Source organism: Bos mutus, chromosome 23 (genome assembly GCF_027580195.1).
Source record: "Bos mutus isolate GX-2022 chromosome 23, NWIPB_WYAK_1.1, whole genome shotgun sequence".
NCBI lineage: Eukaryota > Metazoa > Chordata > Mammalia > Artiodactyla > Bovidae > Bos > Bos mutus.
The window spans coordinates 32,948,397-32,955,901 of NC_091639.1; the positions used below are offsets into that span (position 1 = coordinate 32,948,397).

Here is a 7,505-nt window from a genome sequence, read left to right on the forward strand (position 1 = left end):
GCACAGCCAAAAATAGAATAAATAAAAATCAATGCATCTTAAACAAATAAACAGATTAGTAATGGCCCTGTGATGACAACACCCTCACTCCAAAGTTTCAGTTCAGTCGCTCAGTCATGTCCGACTCTTTTCGACCCCATGAATCGCAGCACGCCAGCCCTCCCTGTCCATCATCAACTCCCGGAGTTCACTCAGACTCACGTCCATTGAGTCGGTGATGCCATCCAGCCATCTCATCCTCTGTCATCCCCTTTTCTTCCTGCCCCCAATCCCTCCCAGCATCAGAGTCTTTTCCAATGAGTCAACTCTTCACATGAGGTGGCCAAAGTACTGGAGTTTCAGCTTTAGCATCAGTCCTTCCAAAGAAATCCCAGGGCTGATCTTCAGAATGGACTGGTTGGATCTCCTTGCAGTCCAAGGGACTCTCAAGAGTCTTCTCCAACACCACAGTTCAAAAGCATCAATTCTTTGACACTCAGCTTTCTTCACAGTCCAACTCTCACATCCATACATGACAACCGGAAAAACCATAGCCTTGACTAGACAGACCTTTGTTGGCAAAGTCATGTCTCTGTTTCTGAATATGCTATCTGGGTTGGTCGTAACTTTCCTTCCAAGGAGTAAGCGTCTTTTAATTTCATGGCTGCAGTCACCATCTGCAGTGATTTTGGAGCCCCCAAAAATAAAGTCTGCCACTGTTTCCACTGTTTCCCCATCTATTTCCCATGAAGTGATGGGACCGGATGCTATGATCTTAGTTTTCTGAATGTTGAGCTTTAAGTCAACTTTTTCACTCTCCTCTTTCACTTTCATCAAGAGGCTTTTGAGTTCCTCTTCACTTTCTGCCATAAGGGTGGTGTCATCTGCATATCTGAGGTTATTGATATTTCTCCCAGCAATCTTGATTCCAGCTTGTGCTTCTTCCAGCCCAGCGTTTCTCATGATGTACTCTGCATAGATGTTAAATAAGCAGGGTGACAATATACAGCCTTGATGGACTCCAAAGTTTAATGCTAAATAAATTGAGAATATATGCCCTCTTGCCATGAATTTACTCTTGAATGAAATAAGGTGACGTCATCTGCTGTGTTTCTTACCTACTTTCTCTTTGTTCTGTTCTCACAGGACCTCCACTCTGAAGGGTCTCTGATGGTAGTCAGGGAGCAGAAGAGGGGAGATGGGTGGGTAAAAATTACCATCTGTGCAACCACACTCCACAACATATCTGAATTTAGAACACCTCATCATGGGCCAAAATATCCTGTTTGTAATCATGCTTGCCCACGACAGAAACATATACAATCATCTCTCTCATCTGCAGGGCATTGGTTCCAGGATCTCCATGGATTCTAAAACCCAAGGAGGCCCAAGTCCCTGGTATAAAATGGCATTGTGCCCTCAGCCATCTGTATCTGGGGTTTGGCATATGTGGATACATAGCGCCTACTGTATAAGTCAGAAAGAGGCAGCAAGTCCAACCTAGAACCCTGAGTAAACAGGATGCTTTTGTTCTTGTTCCACAAAGTTTTACACACTAGGGAATTAAATCACGTTTTTCTGTTGGATTTTTTTCAATTTTTTATTTTGAAATAATTATAGATTCACAAGACGTTGCAAAGGATGTACAGAGAAATCCCCTGTATCCTTCATTCAGTTCTCCCACCCCCATGGCTACATTTTACATAACTATGGTACAATATCAAAACCAGGAAACAGATTGGTACTATATGCATGTAAAGTTTCATATCATTTTATCAAGTGTAGATTTGCGTAACCAGCTTTGCAACCAAGATACAAAACTACTTACTTACCAAAAAGATCTCTCTCCTGATACTCTTTATAGTCACTGCACCCCCAATTGCTGTCCTTAATTTCTGGTAATTAACTTTCTACCTCTGTAATTTTGTCATTTTGAGAATGTTATACAAATGAAATCATGTGACATTTGGAGATGGTCTTCTTTTTCATTCAGTATAATGCCCTTGAGATCCACCCAAGCTGTTTCATGTATCATTTGTTCCTTTTTAATGTTGAGTAGTACTCCATGATATGGATATACCATAGCTTGTTTTACCATTCGCCTACAGGGGGACATCTGAGTTGTTTTCAGTTTTTGGCTACTGCAAATGAAGCTGCTATGAACGTTCATGCCTCAGTTTTACGTGGGTAGAAATTGCTATTTGGGAGGGATAAACATATAGGAGTGTGATTGCTGTGTTGTATGATGTGTGTGTGTGTGTATACATGTGTGTTCAGTCGCTAGTCGTATCCCACTCTGCGACCCCGTGGACTGCAGCCTGCCAGACTCCTCTGTCCATGGAGTTTTCCAAGCAAGAATACTTCAGTGGGTTGCCATTGCCTACTCCAGGGGATCTTCCTGACCCAGGGATCAAACCCTTGTCTCCTGTGTCTGCAGCTTTGGCAGGTGAATTCTTTACCACTGCCCTACCTGGGAAGCCTCTGTTATACGGTAAATACATGCTTTGTTTTTTTGAATAACTGCCAAACTATTTTCCAGAGTGACTATACCATTTTATTTTCTCATTAACAATGTATGAGGCATTTGGAAATTCAGTTTCTCTGCATCATCAAGGCGTTGGGAATCATCATTTAAAAAAATTATCTGTTTTAATAGGCCCAATTTTTTTTTTTTTTTTGGTCACATTGTGTGGCTTGGAGGATCTTAGTTCCCTAAACAAGGAACCCTTGACCCCTGCAGTGGAAGGGTGGAGTCCCAACCACTGAACCACCAGGGAATTCCCTCTCCTCTCATTATAGTCTTAATTTGCATTTCCTTGTTGGCTAGTGATGTTGAACATTTTTTCTGATATACTATTTGTCACCTGTATTTCCTCTTTGGTGAAATAGTTCGTCATGCTTTCTGCCCACTTTCTAGTGGGTTATTTGTTTTTTACTGTACAGTTCAGTTCAGTCACTCACTCATGTCCGACTCTTTCTGACCCCATGGACTGCAGCGTGCCAGGCCTCCCTGTCCATCAGCAACTCCCGGAGTTTACTCAAACCCATGTCCATTGAGTCAGTGATGCCATCCAACCATCTCATCCTCTGTCGTCCCCTTCTCCTCCCGCCTTCAATCTTTTCCAGCATCAGGGTCTTTTCAAATGAGTCAGCTAGTTGTATATTTTAGATAGTATTTTTGTAAGATATGTGGTTTGCAAACCACAGCTTGTTTTCTCATTTTCTCGACGGCTTTTCACAGAGCAAAAGTTTTTAAATTGATGAATTCCAATTTATCGATCTTTTTTCTTTGTGGAGCACGTTTTTGGTATCAAGTTTAACAACTCTTCTCCAGGCCCTAGGACCCAAAGATTTTCTCCTTTCTTCTAGAAGTTTATTAATTTCATGTTCTACTTTTAAATCTGTGATACATTTTGAGTCAATTTTGGTTTAAGGTGTGAGATTTAGATTGAGATTCAATTTTTACTTTTTTGCCTATGTATATCCAGTTGCTCCAGCATCGTTTGTTGAAAGACTGTCCTTCTGGACTTCCCTGGTGGTCCAGTGGTTAAGACTCTGTGATTCCACTACAGGACGATGTGGGCTCAGTCCCTGGTTAGGGAACTAAAGTCCTGCATGCTGCTTGGCAAGGCCAAAATATATACATATATATATATGCATGTATGTATATGTGTGTGTGTGTGCGCGTGCGCTTGTGCTCAGTCATGTCTAATTCTTTGCAAGCCCATGAACTGTAGCCCGCCAGGCTCCAGTGTCCATGGAATTCTCCAGGCAAGAATACTGGAGCGGGTTGCCATTTTCTTCTCCTATATATAAATATATAGTAAAAGAAAGCCTTTAGAAAAAGACTGTCCTGTTGATACCACACATTCTTGATAACTGTGGCTATATAATAAGTCTTGAAGTAGAGTGATTCCTTCCACTTATTCTTCTTTTTCAAAATTATTTTAACTATTCTAATTCCTTTGCCTTTCCATATGAGTTTTAAAATACTCTTGTATACATTAAAAAATATTTGCTTTTTGGTGAGAATTATGTTAAACTTGTATACCAGTTTGGGAAGAATTGACATCTTTACTATGTTAAGTCTTCCAACCCATGAAAACAGTACATCTCTCCATTCATTTAGATCTTCTTTGATCTCTGTCATCAGTGTTTTAGAGTATTTAGCATACAAGTCCTGTACATGTTATGTTAGACTTACACCTATTTAATTTTTTTGAGTGATTGCAAATTGTGTTGTATTTAAAATTTTGTTTCTATATGTTCATTGCTAGATTATAGAAGTGCAACAGAATTTTGTGCAATTACCTTATATCTTAAAACTCAGATATACAGATGACACCACCCTTATGGCAGAAAGTGAAGAGGAACTAAAAAGCCTCTTGATGAAAGTGAAAGTGGAGAGTGAAAAAGTTGGCTTAAAGCTCAACATTCAGAAAATGAAGATCATGGCATCCGGTCCCATCACTTCGTGGGAAATAGATGGGGAAACAGTGGAAACAGTGTCAGACTTTATTTTTTGGGCTCCAAAATCACTGCAGATGGTGACTGCAGCCATGAAATTAAAAGACGCTTACTCCTTGGAAGGAAAGTTACGACCAACCTAGATAGCATATTCAAAAACAGAGACATTACTTTGCCAACAAAGGTCCGTCTAGTCAAGGCTATGGTTTTTCCTGCAGTCATGTATGGATGTGAGAGTTGGACTGTGAAGAAGGCTGAGTGCCGAAGAATTGATGCTTTTGAACTGTGGTGTTGGAGAAGACTCCTGAGAGTCCCTTGGACTGCAAGGAAATCCAACCAGTCCATTCTGAAGGAGATCAGCCCTGGGATTTCTTTGGAAGGACTGATGCTAAAGCTGAAACTCCAGTACTTTGGCCACCTCATGTGAAGAGTTGTCTCATTGGAAAAGACTCTGATGCTGGGAGGGATTGGGGGCAGGAGGAGAAGGGGACAACAGAGGTTGAGATGGCTGGATGGCATCACTGACTCGATGGACGTGAGTCTGAGTGAACTCTGGGAGTTGGTGCTGGACAGGGAGGCCTGGTGTGCTGCGATTCATGGGGTCGCAAAGAGTCAGACACAATTGAGCGACTGATCTGATCTGATCTGATCTGAGGGGTTTTGTAGATTCCCTGAGATCTTCTATGTAGATATTGTGTCATCTGCAAATAGAAAGAGTTTTATCTCTTCCTTTCCTGTCTGTACACCTTTTACTCCCTTTTCTTGCCTTACTGAACTATGTAGATCTTCCAGTATTAGTGCTGTGTTGAACAGACTATATATATTTTAACTTAAGAAATCTGTACATTTTACAGTTTTGTTTTAAGCACTTTACAAACATTAACTCATTTAACACTCATAACAATCCTGAATCAGGTTCTGTTGTGTTATCATTCTTATTTTACACATGAGGAAACTGAGGCTAGGTCGAGTAATCTGCCCTACAGTTATCTGTGATAAGTTGCTCAGTTATCTCCGACTCTTTGCGACCCCATGGACTGTAGCCCGCCAGGCTCTTCTGTCCATGGGATTCTCCAGGCAAGAATACTCAAATGGGTTGCCATTTCCTTCTCCAGCAGTTACCTACAGCTGTGTAAAAATTAGTCCTTGCGGTTGAGTGGTTAAACTAAATGCCAGTTCCCTCCCCAGGTGTGCCAAAACAACTACAACAACCCCCTCCCCACAAAAAATCCAGAAAGAGGGAAAAAATTACCCTCAAATGTAGTGACTTAAAACAACAAGAAATATTTATTATCTTTCACAGTTTCTGTGAGCCAGGAATTCAACAATGGCTTGACTGGGAGATTCTGCCTAGGGAGTCGTTTATTCAATTTCAGGCAGATATTATCTGGGGTTCTTGTAGCTAAATGCTCTATTGGAATGAGGGAATCTGTTTGCAGGATGGTTCTGTTTGCAGGGCAGTTCACTCACATCGTGGGTGAGTGGGTGCTGCCTGTTAGCCAGAGGTCTCAGTTTCTCTCCACATGGACCTCTCCTATGGCTGCTTGAGTGTCCTCATGATTGCCTCATTTGGAGAAGGCAGTGGCACCCCACTCCAATACTCTTGCCTGGAAAATCCCATGGACGGAGGAGCCTGGTAGCCTGCAGTCCATGGGGTCGCTAAGAGTCAGACACGACTGAGCGACTTCACTTTCACTTTCATGCATTGGAGAAGGAAATGGCAACCCACTCCAGTGTTCTTGCCTGGAGAATCCCAGGGACAGGGGAGCCTGGTGGGCTGCCGTCTATGGGGTTGCACAGAGTCGGACATGACTGAAGTGACTTAGCAGCAGCAGCAGCAGCATGATTGCCTCATTGGCTTTACCAAGAGCAAGCCATTCAAAAGAACAAGGTAGAAGATGCAATGCCCTTTTATGACCTAGCCTCCATAGTCATACATTAACCACATGGACCAGACCTGATTCAGTGAGGTACAGCACAACTCAAGGGTAGGAATATCAGGAATCAAGCTGTCTTGGAGACTGGCTACGACAGTTGATAAATAGCAGATCTGAGATTGAACTCAAGGAAATCTGAGTTGGAAGTCATAATCACTGTGTCACACTGCCTAACTTTGGGGAGATTTGGGCCAGTGAGAAATATGAGTTCTGTAAAATGGGTGAAGGGCAGTTGAGGAAGGGCAGAAAGAAAGTGAAGTCACTTAGTTGTGTCTGACTCTGCGACCCCATGGACTGTAGCCTACCAGGATCCTCCATCCATGGGGTTTTCCAGGCAAAAATACTGGAGTGGGTTGCTATTTCTTTCTCCAAGAGACCTTCCTGACCCAGAGATTGAACACAGGTCTTCCACTTATAGACAGACGCTTTACCATCTGAGCCACCAGGCAAGCCCATTGGCAGGTTGGTATAAACCCCTGACAGGGTTTCTGCCATAAGCTGTATGAGGTCACCGTGGAACTGCAAAGCAGGGCTCCTTCACTTGCTTCTCACAGGGCGTGTCATACATTCACACAAGCACACTGTAGAGTTAGTAAAGTACAGCAGAAAACATGTTCGCTAGGAGAACAAAGAACTAGAGTTTCAAGCATCCTTACCTTGTTCTGAAGAATCCTGGCTGCTGCTGCTGCTAAGTCACTTCAGTCGTGTCCGACTCTGTGCGGCAGGCAAGAACACTGGAGTGGGTTGCCATTTCCTTCTCCAGTGCATGAAAGTGAAAAGGGAAAGTGAAGTCGCTCAGTCGTATCTGACTCTCAGCGACCCCATGGACCGCAGCCTACCAGGCTCCTCCGTCCATGGGAGTTTCCAGGCAAGAGTGCTGGAGTGGAAGAATCCTGGACAAGCCCCCAAAATGAAAGGTTGCTGCTGAACCACAAAAGATGCCGGAATTCTTGGCCTCCAGAGGAGAATTTAATCTGGGGCCAGTGACGAGGCTTGATCATTCAGAGCTTTTGTGTAATAAAGTTTTATTAAAGTATAAAGAGATAGAGAAAGCTTCTGACACAGACATCAGAAGGGGCAGAAAGAAGGGCAGGTGGCATCTTATTGTTGTTGTTAAGTCGC

General features: G+C 42.8%; 1 protein-coding gene across 5 annotated transcripts in view; it reads right to left on the reverse strand.

The window, feature by feature from the left end:
• Window positions 1-7,145, reverse strand: part of ABCC10 (ATP binding cassette subfamily C member 10) — a 36,134-nt gene extending 28,989 nt beyond the window's left edge. For all 5 annotated transcript variants that reach the window (XR_011462159.1, XR_011462160.1, XM_070360793.1 and 2 more), the window contains exon 1: window positions 7,040-7,145. The gene's annotated coding sequence lies outside the window, so the exon portion shown is untranslated. The remainder of the gene's footprint in view (window positions 1-7,039) is intronic.
• Between the last annotated feature and the right edge of the window lie 360 nt (window positions 7,146-7,505).